We start from the raw sequence: 16,142 nt of genomic DNA, 5'->3' as shown, positions 1-16,142 counted from the left end.
CCTTAGGACTGCTGAGGTCTACTCCAGGCCCTGCTTGCCTGGGGGTCACCTGCAGCAGCTGCAGAACAGTAAGGGTTGCTACCAGTTTCTTCTTCTGCTATCTTTGTCCCATAATGATGCCTGCCAAATGTCAGTCTGATCAGTCCTTTGTGAGGTGACTCTTTGGATATCCAGGGTTCAGGGACCTGCTTGAGGAGACTGCCTGTACTTTATACTTGAGGAGACAGTCTGTACTTTATAGGAGCTCAAGTGCCGAGCTGTGAGCTCTGTTATTCATTCAGGGCTGCTAGACGGGTCTGTTTAAGTCTGCTGCAGCAGAACTGATAAACCCCCTTTTTTTCCCCAGGCGCTCTGGCCCAGGGAGTTAGGGCTTTATTTATGAGTATATGTTGCATTGCTGCCTTTTCTTTTTTTTTTTCCTTTTTTTTTTTTCAGGGCTGTCCTGCCCAGCAAGGAGGCAGCCTATTCACTGCCTGTAGAGGCTTTGCTGAGTGGCTGTGGGTTCCACCCTGCTGCTGATTCTGCACTGCTGCCATGTGTATTTCCCTGCAGTCCTGTTTATATGGATGTGGTTAGAACTGCCTCGGCAATGTTGGCCTGCCTCTGTAATGCCGGACTCTCTTTGTTTCGGTGGGTTGCCTCAGCAATGGCAGGCTGCGTCAGCAATGGCTGACTACCTCAGTAGGGGTGGAGTGCCTCAGTAATGGTGGACGCCCCTCCCCCACAGAGCTGGGCCATCCCGGTTTTAGCTGTGCTTGCTGTGAAACTCTCAACCCCGAGCACTTCCAATTGCTGATTTTTGTTGGTTTGTTTGTTTTTGTGGGCATGGAACCCGCTGAGCCTGATCACCTGGCTCCCTGCCTCAGAGCCCTTTTTCTTTAAGTTGAATGGTTGACTCTCTCCCAGGTGTTCTAGTTGCCTGTGGAAAGGGCGCTGGGATCTGTGTGATTTCCCATGCGGCGACCCACTGCACCGGCTGAAACAATGTCACTGCCCGGGAATCTCCTGGCCTGGCTTTATGTTTCAGTCCCGTTTAATCAGATGAACAGGCTAATCTGCCTTCCTGGATCTCCAATGGCCAGTTTAACAGGGCAACCAGACCAGTGTATTTTGTATGGAGAGCCACTGCGCTGTGGCGCCGGCTGAAACAGCCGCACCAGCTGAAACAGCCATGCTGGCCAAAACAGCGACTCTGGTGACCTGTGGGACTCCTCCACCTGGGAACCTCCTGGTCTGTGGGCAATAAAGATCCATCTGGAAATGCAGTGTCCACTCACACTCTGCACTTTCACTGGGAGCTGCTATCCTGAGCTGGTCCTACAGTGCCATCTTCAACTTACTCCCCGCCTCCAGTGTTTTTTGTTTTGTTTTGTTTTGTTTTTTGCTTAGGATAGATTCGGCTATTCTGTGTGTTCTGTGGTTCCATATAAATTTTAGGGTTTTTTTTTTTTTTCTATTTCTGTAAAGAATGTCATTGGTATTTTGATAGGGGCTGCATTTAATCTGTAGATTGATTTGGATAATGTGAACATTTTAACAATATTAATTCCTTGACATATTTTTCCATTTTTTTTTGTGTCCTCTTCAATGTCTTTTATCAGTGTTTTATAGTTCACAGATATCTTTCACTTCTTTGGTTAATTCCTAAGTATTTAATTGTATGTGTGGCTATTGCAAATGGGATTACAATTTTATTCCTTTTTCATATTGTTTGCTTTTGGCATATAGAAATGCTACTCATTTTTATATGTTGATTTTGTACCCTGCAATTTCACTGAATTTGCTTATAAGTTTCAATAGTTTTCTTGCAGAGTCTGTAGGTTTTTCCAAATATAAGATCATATCATCTCAAACAAGAATAATTTGACATCCTCCTTTTCCATTTGGATGCTCTTTATATCCTTCTCTTGTCTAATTGCTCTAGCTAGGACTTCCAATACTATGTTGAGTAACAGTGGTAACAGTGGACATCTTTGTCATGTTCCAGATCTTAGAGGAAAGGCCTTCTGTTCTTCCCCATTCAGTATTATACTAGCTATGGGTCTGATGTATATGACTTTTATTATGTTGATGTACGTTCCTTCCATTCCCAGTTTTTTTAGAGTTTTTGTCACACAGTGATGTTGAATTTTATTAATGCTTTTTCAGCATCAGTTGAAATGATCCTATAGTTTTTGTCCATTTTATTTATATGATGTATCACATTGATTGGTTTGCATATGTTGAACCATTCTTGCATCTTATGGATAAATCTCATTTGGTCATGATGAATGATCTGTCTTATGTATTGTTGAATTCTGTTTGCTAATATTTTGTTGAGAATTTTTGTATCAATATTCATCAGATACATTGACCAGTATTTTTCTCTTTTTTTAATGTGCTTTTGTCTGGTTTTGGTCTCAGGGTAACCACTGACCTTGTATAATGAATTTGGAAGTGGTCTCTCCTCCTATATTTTTCAGAATGTTAATAGTAGTATGAGTAGAATTGGTATTAGTTATTTAAATGTTTGATTGAATTTAGTAATAAAGCCACCAAGTCTGAGGCTTCTCTTTACCAAGAGAATTTTTATTACAGCTTTAATCTCATTACTTGTTATTGGTCTGTTCAAGTTTTGAATTTCTTCATGGCTCAAAGATGCTAGGTTGAATGTGTCTAGGAATTTGTCCATTTCCTCTAAATTTTCAAATTTATTGGCATATAGTTGCTCACTGTAGCCACTGATCCTTTGAATTTCCGGAGTATCAGTTGTAATATCTTCTTTTTCAGTTCTGATTTTATTTATTTGTATTTTCTTTTATTTTCTTAGTCTGGCTAAAGGTTTGCCAATTTTGTTTAACTTAAAAAAATCAATTAATTAAATATAATTTTTTATTTACCACGTATTTACCAAGCATTGGTGAAAAGGATTGGAAATATGGAGGTCCAAGCACAGATCCTAAACTCTATAATCCACTCTTTTTCTTTTCTTTTTTCATTTGTAAGGCTAGTCAAGTGAAGCAATGGAAGTAGAAAAGGAACTAAGAAATCTGTAACTGGTTGTGATCAATTAGTTGTAAACATCACTGTACTTAGGCTAGCCTCATCTACTCTCGTTGTCATCCCATGACGAAACTCAGCTTCTCTCCCTCTGTTCCATGCTTTCATTTTTATTCCGTCTTAATGATGACTTTGTCAATGAGAAGGGAAAGCTAGATTCTTAAACATTTTATTTTTATTTCTTTAAATATTCAGTATGTTTTGTCTAAAGGGAAAAAAATACATATCAGATTATTGTTCTTGCTTAACTTTGCTTATTCTTCCTCTGATTATATTTTGTGGTTTGAAATCCAGACTCACTATCTTTTTATTATCCAGATAATATTAATTGGTCCCTGCCTCACTGATATGCCTTTCTGCTTTACCCAGACTGCACTACTTATCATTTTCCCTGAATTCATCCTTCAGTTTCCAGCCCTCTGGTTCTCCCTCTGTAGGGAGAGCACCTTAATCTGTTGACTATCTGGCAAAAATCACCTGTGAACACTCAGTTTAAGCATCATCTGTACCTACAACCCTTCTGGTTCACCACCTGCCTCCCAGATGGGGAAATTTCTACCTTCTGTTGGACCTGCAGCATGTCCTGCATATTCTCTTGTCTTTGTTCTCTTAACATTTAAATGCACTTATTTGTTTACCTGACCTTTAAGAGCATTTTTAGATCATAGAACACACCTCTTTTCCTCTTTTTATTCCATGTTTCTAGCACAGTGCAGTCACTGGAAGATAGTGAAAGAACAAATGACTAATTGACTGGACAAATGAAGGAAGGAAGAAATATAAAATCTTGTATATGTTAAATTGTAGTGGATAATTTTAAGGTGATAAATATTTTAATAAGGAAGCTGCATCTTAAACTCAAGAAGTTAAATTTAGATAAAAATATAGGGATTTTCATGAAAACGGGGTAAAAATTGACAAAAGATCCTGAGATTTCTAAATACAAATTGAACCCTATGTACATATTTTTCTTAGGAAATATAAATTAGCATGGGGAGAAATGCCAGATATAGGTGAAGGGGAGGAAAGCAGCAAATCACACTGCCACATGTGTACCTATGCAACTATCTTGCATGTTCTTCACATGTACCCCAAAACCTAAAATGCAATAAAAAAATTAAAATAAAAAATAAAAAAATATTTAAAAAAAATATATATAGATTAGCATGTAATCTGTAGATGATCAGCGCAGAATTTCCACACATATTTGACCAAGCAGATGAGGCCAGATGAAAGAGATCAAGGGAAGGAATATCTTCTCCGGACAGATGAAATGCAAATGTGCTTAATCATTTCAGGAACTGATAGAGAAAGTAGATTTAAATTCCTAAAAAATTTAAGTCTAAGGCATAGGGAAAAAAATAGTCTTTTAGAAATCAGTGTTTTAATGATGAATAATTGTGACCAATTAAATTTTAGACTAATTGCTATGGTGATTTGGAAAAGAATGAAGCTAATGAGTTTCTGAATGTCAACTGCAATTTTTGAGTACTTTAAATTTGCAATCTTTTTATCTAATGGACAAAGCACTGAAGACTCCTTCTGAATGTATTCAAACTGCATTTTGGTTTTTACAGCTGTATTTTAGTATAGAAATTATATTTTACTATAATATCCACTCAGCTTTTGTGAAGTAAAGTCTTAGAAAGTCTCCTTTAGGAGTGTCAAATCATACAATCTCTCAGATTCCAAAAATAACTGCTCAACATTGCACAGGATAAGAATCTGGGCTGATGTACTAATCCTATGATCTAGAGGAAAATAGTTGACAGATTGCTTGACCTAGGATATCATTCAGATAACTCTGCTAGGAGCATTAGCCCTGCCATTTTTTTAACATAATTTTTTGATTCATGTCAATTATCAATTTTCACTGAAGGAAACTTTGAGGAGAATGCCTAAAGATTCTGAATTTGCTATACTCTAAATGTCTGTCTCAGGTAGACAGAAAGCAATCCTTTTATTTCATTTGCAGATGCAAGTAGGAAAAATAATAATAGTGACATTTTGTCTTTCTCTTCTTGCTTTTCTAGATATTAATATCTTTATATTACTATAAATGTAAAAATATAGCACAACTGCCTATACATTTAAATCTACTTCTGTCTAGACATTTACCTGAAGATCAATAGTTAGAAATCTGTACAAACGATGTGCATACATAAATAATTGGTGTTTATCCTCACACTTTAGGATTTTGCTGTTCATTTGTTAGTATTGATGTCTACAGAGAAAGGAGTGAAATGACACTACAAAGTCTAATGCACCAATCACATGAGCCCAATCATACATGGGAGAGAAGTAATGAGCTGATTTTCCTCATTTTCCTGCCTGCATTTTCCCTTCTTGACTTTTTTTTAGTACCAAGGTAATATTTGATATCGGGGAAAATGCACCAAAATATAAATATGAAAAGTAAAAAAAAAGAGGCATCAAACCAAGGGTGACTTTCTGTGTCTGCATTTCAGATTCACCCTGCCAATTATTTCAGGCCCAGGAAACTCAGAGACACAAAGTTCACCTACTTCTACAAGTACATTATTTTCCCTTTAGTTGTCAGGATGTCAGACAAGAAAATAAACACACAAAACTATATATACTTGCAATACTTTATTTAATTAATGGTTTATTCGTCCAACATTTGCTGAATCAAACTGTTGTAGTAAAATATCTGCCTTGTAATTTTGCTTTCTTTCTCTACCCTGCAGTTGAAAGACTAATGAGAAATATTACTAGTTCTGAGGCTTTTAGTTGACATACACTAGACTGATTTAAGAGCTTTGACCTTTTCCTGTCTAGCCCAGGGGCACTGATCTATGAAATAAACTTTACTTAAGATATACACATACACAATACAGTTAGTTTTGGTGAGCACTAGAGGACATTCAATTTAACAAATGATATGTAGATAATGGTCCATATTATCTACAGATCTGTTAAAATCAATTACATCTAATTGTCAGTATTTTACTATAAAGATTCATGTACTTTTTCCTCCATCAGTACTTGAGGAGAATACACAAGTTTTAAAGAAAAAATAGTACCTCTCTCCAGTAGTAGCTGTTCATTAGAGCAACAGTATGTTTAAATGTTGCCTCAGATTTCTCAACCTCATAGCTCAGTATATAGAAAAATATTTAAAACATTTTTCTGTAAACATTTAAATAATTTTAAAAATATTATTTCATGAGGAGCTGAATAATAATTTTGAATTTTAGAAACAGAAGAATTTTAAAGATTTTATAGACAAGACTCTTCCTTTGACAAGGGAGAAACGAGGCTCTGAGAGACGAAATGACCTGTCTAAGGTCAAACCTTGAACTCCTGAAGAAGCCAGAAATAGAAAACAAAGACTTCTGGTATGAGATGTATTCATCAGGCTAACTCTTGTTGAGATGTCAGATGTTTTCATTGTCTTTTAAAAATTTTTACTTTATTCCCATCAGTTTATGTTTACAAAAGCAGTCTTTAATGGATTATTTCCTCACCAACTCTCTGAAATACAAACTTTTATTTTCAAACTGCAGGATTTTCTTTTAAATAAAAAAGGTACTTTATGTTGAAAACTTATGGTTTTGTACATTATGAAAAAATAACTTCGCCCTTAGTCATCCCACGTCCTTAGATTCCTCCTCTCTGGTAGCGGTGTCCTTGGCTGGCGTAAGAAAAATGGCTACGGACTTCCTAGTACATGAGAAGTTCTGGTTTGACAAATTCAAACATGACAATGCAGAAAGGAAATTCTAGGAGCAGATGAATGGGCCTGTGGCCGGCCCTCCTGTCAGAGCTTGGCACTGGAGACCTTCAGCGGCCCCAGTGGAGACCACAGCGAGCTCGTCATCCAGATCGCCAGCTGGAAGTGGAGAATCAGAGCCTGCACAGCCTAGTGCAGGAGCTGCAGCCGGCGGTCTCCAATCTGGAGGCTGGGCAGAACATGCTGGAGAAGAGCTCGCCCGGCCACCGTGCCACAGCCCTGCAGACCCAGCACATGTCTCCCATGCTCCAAGTGGAGCTCCCCCCTACCCCAGGAGCCATCCACACCAGCAGAGGATGAGGAGGACAATGACACTAACCTCTTTGGCAGCGGTAATAAAAAGGAGGACAAGGAGGCAGCGTGGCTGGGGGAGGAGCAGCTGCAGCAGTATGCAGAGGTCAAGAAGCCCACGTGAGTGGCCAAGTCCTCCATCCTGCTGGATGTCGAGCCTTGGGACGATGAGACAGACATGGCCCAGCCGGAGGCATGTGTGCACTCCATCCAGATGGACCGGCTGATGAGCGGGGCCTTCAAGCTGATGCGCGTTGCCTACGGTATCTGGAAGCTGCAGATTCAGTGTGCGGTGGAGGACCACAAGGTGGGGACAGATTTGCGGGAGAAGAAGATCACCAAGTTTGAGGAGCATGTGCAGTGTCAACAACGCAGTTTTCAACAAGATTTGAAGTCTGAGAGTGTGTGTGTGTGTGTGTGTGTGTGTGTGTGCGCGCGCGCAGTAGCCCCGCCTCAATTAAAAACTGACCGGCAAAAAAGAAAAAAAAAAGGAAAGGGGAAAGGGGTAAGGAAAGGAAAAGAAAGGAAAGGAAGAAGGATGGAAGGAAAGGGAAGAAAGAAAGGGAAGAAAAGAAGGAAAGAAAGCAAGGAAAGAAAGGAAGGAAGACTTCAAATTTGGAAATTTATTTTAGAAATTTAGAAATACTTGTTGGTTTATATGTCACTTGAAAATTAATTTGTCATTCAAGATGTTCATTCATCAAGGATTTAGGAGCACTTCATTAATTTCAGAGGTTTAGCCAGGTGCAGGGTGTAATCCTAGCCCTTTGGGAGGCTGAGGTGGGATCACTTGAGCCCAGGAGTTAGAGACCAGCCTGGGCAATATGGTGAACCATCTCTCTACTAAAAATAGGAAAAAAAACTAGCCAGGCATGGTGGCTGCACCTAATCCCAATTACTTGGGAGGTTGAGGTGGGAGGATGGCTTGAGCATGGGAGGCGGAGGTTGCAGTGAGTGAGCTAAGATGGTTCCCCTGAACTCTAGCTTGGTGGCCAAAGTGAGACCTGTCTCAAAAAGAACAAGAAAAAGAATAGAAGAGGAGAAGAGAAAAGAAAACCAAAAGTTTACATTCATGAATGAACCATTTGTGTCTGGTGTTTTGTTTTGTTTTGTCCCCCTCTCCTTTTTAAAGTCCTGTTCGTATTTGGTAGCAAGTAGAAGATTAAACACTTTTTAGGGGAACGGATTTTTAAGAATAAGAAAGCAAATTACTACCCATCTTCTTCAAGTGTTTTTATAACATATTTAGAAAAGGGGTCCCAAATATTTATTTCTGTCAACTGACTTGGGCTCCTTGGCTTCATTTGTGTAGTAGTGTTCTTTTTTAAAAAAATCCTGAAGGGAGCACTAAACATGGAAAGGAACAACCAGTACCAGCCACTGCAAAAACATACTAAACTGTAAAGACTATCAACACTGTGAAGAAATTGCATCAACTAACGGGCAAAACAACCAGCTAGCATCAAAATGGCAGGATCATATTCACACATAACAATATTAGTCTTAAATGTAAATGGGCTAAATGCCCCAATCAAAAGACACAGACTGGCAAATTGGATAAAAAGTCAAGACCCATCAGTGTCCTGTATTCAGGAAACCCAACTCACATGCAAAGCCACACATAGGCTCAAAATAAAGGGATGGAGGAAGATTTACCAAGCAAATAGAAAGCAAAAAAAAAAAAAAAAAAAAAAAAAAAAGCAGGGGTTGCAATCCTAGTCTCTGATAAAACAGACTTTAAACCAACAAAGATCAAAAGAGACAAAGAAGGGCATTACATAATGGTAAAGGGATTAATGCAATAAGAAGAGCTAGCGATCCTAAATATATATGCACCCAATACAAGAGCACCCAGAAACATAAAGCAAGTTCTTAATGACCTACAAATAGTCTTCAACTCCCACACAATAATAAGACCCACTGTCACTTTAAGACCCATTGACACTTTAAGACCCACTGTCAATACCAGACAGATCAATGAGACCGAAAATTAACAAGGATATCCAGGACTTCAACTCAGATCTGGACCAAGTTAATCTAATAGACATCTACAGAAATCTCCACCACAAAACCACAGAATATACATTATTCTCAGCATCACATTGAACTTATTCTAAAATTGACCACATCATTGGAAATAAAGCACTCCTCAGCAAATGCAAAAGAACAAAATCATAACAAACATTCTCTGAGACCACAGTGCAATCAAATTAGATCTCAAGGTTAAGAAACTCACTCAAAACTGCACAACTACATGGAAACTAAACAACCTGCTCCTGAGTGACTACTGGATAAATAATAAAATGAAGGCAGAAATAAAGATGTTCTTTGAAACCAATGAGAATGAAGACACAGTGTATCACAATCTCTGGGACACATTTAAAGCAGTGTCTAGAGAGAAATTTATAGCACTAAATGTCCACAAGAGAAGTGAGGAAAGATAAAAAATTAACACCCTAACGTCAGAATTAAAAGCACTAGAGGAGCAAGCTCAAACAAATTCAAAAGCTAGCAGAAGGCAAGAAATAACTAAGATCAAAGCAGAACTGAAGCAGATAGAGACACAAAATAACCTTTCAAAAAAATCAATAAATCCTGAAGCTAGTGTTTTGAAAAGATCAACAAAATAGATAGACTACTAGTCAGACTAATAAAAAAGAAAAGAGAGAAGATTCAAATAGATGCAATAAAAAATGATAAAGGGGATATCACCACCAATCCCACAGAAATGCAAACTACCACCAGAGATTACTACAAACACCTCTATGCAAATATACCAGTAAATCAAGAATAAATGGATAAATTCCAGGACATTTGCACCCTCAAGTGCAAGACTGAACCAAGAAGAAGTTGAATTCCTGAATAGACCAATAACAAGGTCTGAAGTTGAGGCAGCAATTAAGAGCCTACCACACAAAAAAAGTCCAGGATTAGACAGGTTCATAGTCAAATTCTACCAGATGTACAAAAAGGAGCTGGTATCATTCCTTCTGAAACTATTCCAAACAATCCAAAAAGAGGGAATCCTTCCCAGATCATTTTATGAGAACAACATCATCCTGCTACCAAAACCCAGCGAAGACTCAGCAAGAATAGAAAACTTCAAGCGAATATCCATGATGAACATTGATGGAAAAATCAATAAAATACTGGCAAGCCAAATCCAGCAGCACATCAAAAAGCTTACCCATCATGATCAAGTAGGCTACATCCCAAGGATACAAGGCTGGTTCAACATCCACAAATCTATTAACAAAATCCATCACATAAACAGAACCAAAGACAAAATCCACATGATTATCTCAATAGGTGCAGAGAAGGCCTTTGACAAAAGTAAACAGCCCTTTATACTAAAAACTCTCAATAAACTAGGTATCGATGGATCATATCTCAAAATAATAAGAGCTATTTATGACAAACCCACAGCCAATATCATCCTGAATGGGCAAAAACTGGAAGCATTCCCTTTGAAACCTTGCACAAGACAAGAATGCCCTCTCGCACTACTCCTATTCAAAATCATACTGGAATTTCTGGCTAGGGCCATCAGGCAAGAGAAAGAAATAAAATGTATTCAAATAAGAAGAGAGGACATCAAATTGTCCCTGTTTGCAGATGACATGATTGTTTATTTAGAAAACCCCATTGTCTCAGCCCAAAATCTCCCTAAGCTGATAAGCAATGTAAGCAAAGTCTCAGGATACAAAATTAATGTGTAAAAATTGCAAGCATTCCTATACACCAATAATAGACAAACAGAGAGCCAAATAATGAGTGAGCTCCTATTCACAACAGCTACAAAGAGAATAAAATACCTAGGAATACAACTAACAAGGGATGTGAAGGATCTCCTCAAGGAGAACTACAAACCACTGCTCAAGGAAATAAGAAAGGACACAAACAGATGGAAAAGCATTCCATGTTCATGGTTAGGAAGAATCAATCTCATGAAAATGGCCATACTGCCCAAAGTAATTTATAGATTCAATGCTATCCCCATCAAGCTACCAATGACTTTCTTTGCAGAATTGGAAAAAAACACTTTAAACTTCATATGGAACCAAAAAAGAGCCCACATAGCCAAGACAATCCTAAGCAAAAAAAAAAAAAAAAAAGCTGGAAGTATCACGCTACCTGACTTCAAACTATATTACAAGGCTACTGTAATCAAAACAGCATGATACTGGTACCAAAACAGAGATATATTCCAATGGAACAGAACAGAGACCTCAGAAAGAATGCCATACAACTGCAGCCATCTGATCACTGACAAAACAGACAAAAACAAGCAATGGGGAAAGGATTCCCTATTTAATAAATGGTGTTGGAAAAACTGGCTAGCCATATGCAGAAAGCTGAAACTGGATCCCTTCCTTACATCTTATACAAAAATTGACTCTAGATGGATTAAAGATTTAAACATGAGGCCTAACACCATAAAAACTCTAGAAGAAAACCTGGATAATACCATTCAGGACACAGGTATAGGCAAGGACTTCATGACAAAAACACCAAAAGCAATGGCAACGAAAGCCAAAATAGACAAATGGGATCTAATTAAACTCTGTAGCTTCTGTACAGCAAAAGAAACTATCAATAGAGTGAACTGGCAACCAAAAGAATGGGAAAAAAAATTTGCAATCTACCCATCTAACAAATGGCTAATATCCAGACTCTGTGGAGAACTTAAACAAATTTATAAGAAAAAGACAAACAACCCCATCAAAAAGTGAGCTAAGAATATGAACAGACAATTTTCAAAAGAAGACATTTATGCAGCCAACAAATGTATGAAAAAGGCCATCATCACTGGTCATTAGAGAAATGCTAATCAAAACCATATTGAGATACTATCTCATGCCAGTTAGAATGGTCATCATTAAAAAATCTGGAGACAACAGATGCTGGAGAGGATGTGGAAAAATAGGAATGCTTTTACACTGTTGGTGGGAAAGTAAATTAATTCAACCATTGTGGAAGACAGTGTGGCAATTCCTCAAGGATCTAGAAATAGAAATACAATTTGACCCAGCAATCTCATTACTGGGTATGTACCCAGTGGATTATAAACATTCTATTATAAAGACACATGCACATGTATGTTCATTGTGGCACTGTTTACAATAGCAAAGACTTGGAAGCAACCCAAATGCCCATCAATGATAGACTGGATAGAGAAAATGTGGTGGAATACTATGCAGCCATAAAAGAAAGGATGAGCTCATGTCCTTTGCAGGGACATGGATGAAACTGAAAACCATAATTCTCAGCAAACTGACACAAGAACAGAAAACGAGATACCACATGTTCTCACTCATAAGTAGGTGTTGAACAATGAGAACACATGAACACAGGAAGGGACTATCACACACTGGGGCCTGGGGGGTAGGGAGCTAGGGGAGGGATAGCAGTGGGTAGGGGGATTGGGGAGGGATAGCATTAGGAGAAATAACCTAATGTAGATGACAGGGTGATGGATGCAGCAAACCACCATGGCACATGTATACCTATGTAACAAACCTACACAATCTGCACATGTACCCCAGAACTTAAAGTATAATAAATAAATTTTTAAAAAATAATAAAGTAAAAAAAGTGAATGTCTTAACAGATACTAGTTTAATTTTAGTTTAATTTTGGAAGAGTATTTTGTTGATATGTAGAATATTTTGTCCAATAATTTATGAGAAACTAAGCAAATATTAATGCAAGTTAATTGAGAATATTGTCTGAAACATTTTAGTGCTATAACATTTAAAAATTGATATTTTAAAATACATTTATAGATGTAAATGCCTTATGATTTATTGAGAGTCTGTAGTGAGTCTAATAAACACTACAGATTTAAGAGATCAAACCATAAGAGATCAACAAGGCCACCAAAAAGTCCTCAATTAACAAATGCATTAATTGATCTTCCTGTATGGCCCAATTTCATTGTATTCCCTCTGTTATAGAGTAAGCCGTGAATTACAGGCACACACACACACACACACAGCGCTAATCTGGTGTTCTCTATTGATATATATGCACAAGTGATTGATTTAAGCTGAATGATTGTCAGTCCCTTCCCTATGTAGAGTATCTCTAGCTGTTGCTCAGTGACAGTAGTTGTTCTTCATGGGACCCAGCTTTGTATGGAGACCTCAGTTATCGTGATGCTTTTTATCATGATCACAAAGCATTTAATTGCACAGAGCAATTTAGAGAACAGAGCCACTGGAAGTTCTAGCCAGAGCAATCAGGCAAGAAAAAGAAATAAAGGGTATTCAAATAGGAAAGGTGGAAGCCAAATTGTCTCTATTTGCAGACGACATGATAGTATACCTAGAAGACCCCATTGCCTCAGCCCAAAAACTCCTGAAACTGATAAACAACTTCAGCAAAGTCTCAGGATATAAAATCAATGTGCAAAAATCACAAGCATTCGTCTACACCAATAACAGACTTAAAGAAAGCCAAATCAAGAGCGAACTGCCATTCGCAATTGCTACAAAAAGAATAAAATACCTTGGAATACAACTCACAAGGAACGTAAGGGACCTCTTCAAGGAGAACTACAAACCACTGCTCAACGAAATCAGAGAGGACACAAACAGATGGAGAAACATTCCATGTTCATGGTTAGGAAGAATTAATATCGTGAAAATGGCTATACTGCCCAAAGTAATTTACAGAATCAATGCTATCCCCATCAAGCTACCATTGACTTTCTTCACAGAACTGGAAAAAACCACCATGAACTTCATATGGAACCAAAAGAGAGCCCGCATAGCCAAGTCAATTCTAAGCAAAAAGAACACAGCGGGGGGCATCACACTACCGGATTTCAAACTATACTACAAGGCTACAGTAATCAAAACAGCATGGTACTGGTACCAAAACAGAGATATAGACCAATGGAACAAAACAGAGGCACCGGAGGCAACACAACATACATACAACTATACAATCTTTGATAAACCTGACAAAAACAAGCAATGGGGCAAGGATTCCATGTTTAACAAATGGTGTTGGAAAAACTGGCTATCCATGTGCAGAAAGCAGAAACTGGACCCCTTCCTGACACCTTACACTAAAATTAACTCCAGATGGATTAAAGACTTAAACATAAGACCTGGCACCATAAAAACCCTAGAAGGAAATCTAGGCAAAACTATCCAGGACATAGGAGTAGGCAAGGACTTCATGAACAAAACACCAAGAGCATTGGCAACAAAAGCCAAAATAGACAAATGGGACCTAATGAAACTCCACAGCTTCTGCACGGCAAAAGAAACAGTCACTAGAGTGGATCGGCAACCAACAGAATGGGAAAAAATTTTCGCAGTCTACCCATCTGACAAAGGGCTGATATCCAGAATTTACAAACAACTCAAGCAGATTTACAGGAAAAAAACAAACAAGCCCATTCAAAAGTGGGCAAAGGATATGAACAGATACTTTATGAAAGAAGACATATATGAGGCCAACAATCATATGAAAAAATGCTCATCGTCACTGGTCATCAGAGAGATGCAAATCAAAACCACATTGAGATACCATCTCACGCCAGTTAGAATGGCGATCATCAAAAAATCTGGAGACAACAGATGCTGGAGAGGATGTGGAGAAAAAGGAACACTTTTACACTGTTGGTGGGAGTGTAAATTAGTTCAACCATTGTGGAAGACAGTGTGGCGATTCCTCAAGGCCTTAGAAATAGAAATTCCATTTGACCCAGCAATCCCATTACTGGGTATATATCCAAAAGACTATAAATCGTTCTACTATAAGGACACATGTACACGAATGTTCATTGCAGCACTGTTTACAATAGCAAAGACCTGGAATCAACCCAAATGCCCATTGATAATAGACTGGATTGGAAAAATGTGGCACATATACACCATGGAATATTATGCAGCAATTAGAAATGATGAGTTCGTGTCGTTTGTAGGGACATGGATGAATCTGGAAAACATCATCCTCAGCAAACTGACACAAGAACAGAAAATGAAACACCACATATTCTCACTCATAGGTGGGTGATGAAAAATGAGAACACATGGACACAGGGAGGGGAGTACTAAACACTGGGGTCTATTGGGGGGAAAAGGGGAGGGCCAGTGGGAGGGGGAGGTGGGGAGGGACAGCCTGGGGAGAAATGCCAAATGTGGGTGAAGGGGAGAAGAAAAGCAAAGCACACTGCCATGTGTGTACCTACGCAACTGTCTTGCATGCTCTGCTCATGTACCCCAAAACCTATAATCCAATAAAAAATTAAAAAAAAAAAAAAAAAAAAAAAAAAAAAGAGAACAGAGCCTAGGTCAAGACAAATCATAATCTAAAACAACACTGATGTGGGAAATAGAACATATGCAAACAACAAAATAATAAGCAACAAATAATTATACAGATAAAACTTAGTAGTTTCGTTGTATTCCTGTTCAGGATAAATGCATTTTGGACAACTCACCTTTAATTGCTAAATGCTTCATAGAGCCATTAGGTGTTATCATTTTCTCACTGAGCTTTAATTACTCCAGAGATTGTACTTTCTTAGCACTGCATCATTGGAAAAAGAGGTGTGATGGAGTGGAGAATATACAGAAAAACAAGGAAATACAAGGGTTCTTTCTGGATAACCTCACTTAAGCCAATTGTTTGAATAGCGCATATACACAGCTCATTGCCAAAGAACTTCTCCCACTTTTTACAATAAGGATGATCTATAATCAACAAGCATTTCTTGATTTCTTTAAAGAGCTAATTAAAAATATAAGAACAAAAATCTTTTGGAAAAGGATAAATAATACGAATAAATATATATTCAAGGAATAGTAATAGCAATGATGATAATAATAATAAAAAGCCTTTTCTTTTAAATCTTACTGTGATGTCAAACTGCTCATGTTTTTGTAAAAATCATTTGGCATATATCAAAAAATCTGTGTTCCAAGAAGAAGGGAATAATTGGGGCAATTTTCAGGTATTTGTATATAACTATGATAATCGGTTATCAAAGAGAGAGGAAACTAAGGGGGAAATTCAACTTTTTCTTGGAATGTTTTCTGAA

The 16,142-nt window shown here is 37.9% G+C and overlaps 1 pseudogene; it reads left to right on the top strand.

Moving 5' to 3' along the window:
* Positions 1 to 6,708: 6,708 nt before the first annotated feature.
* Positions 6,709 to 7,476, top strand: LOC100403894 (elongation factor 1-delta pseudogene; annotated as a pseudogene).
* Positions 7,477 to 16,142: the final 8,666 nt, after the last annotated feature.

This window comes from Callithrix jacchus, chromosome 4 (genome assembly GCF_049354715.1).
Source record: "Callithrix jacchus isolate 240 chromosome 4, calJac240_pri, whole genome shotgun sequence".
NCBI lineage: Eukaryota > Metazoa > Chordata > Mammalia > Primates > Cebidae > Callithrix > Callithrix jacchus.
This window is presented reverse-complemented; position numbering and strand designations above follow the sequence as displayed.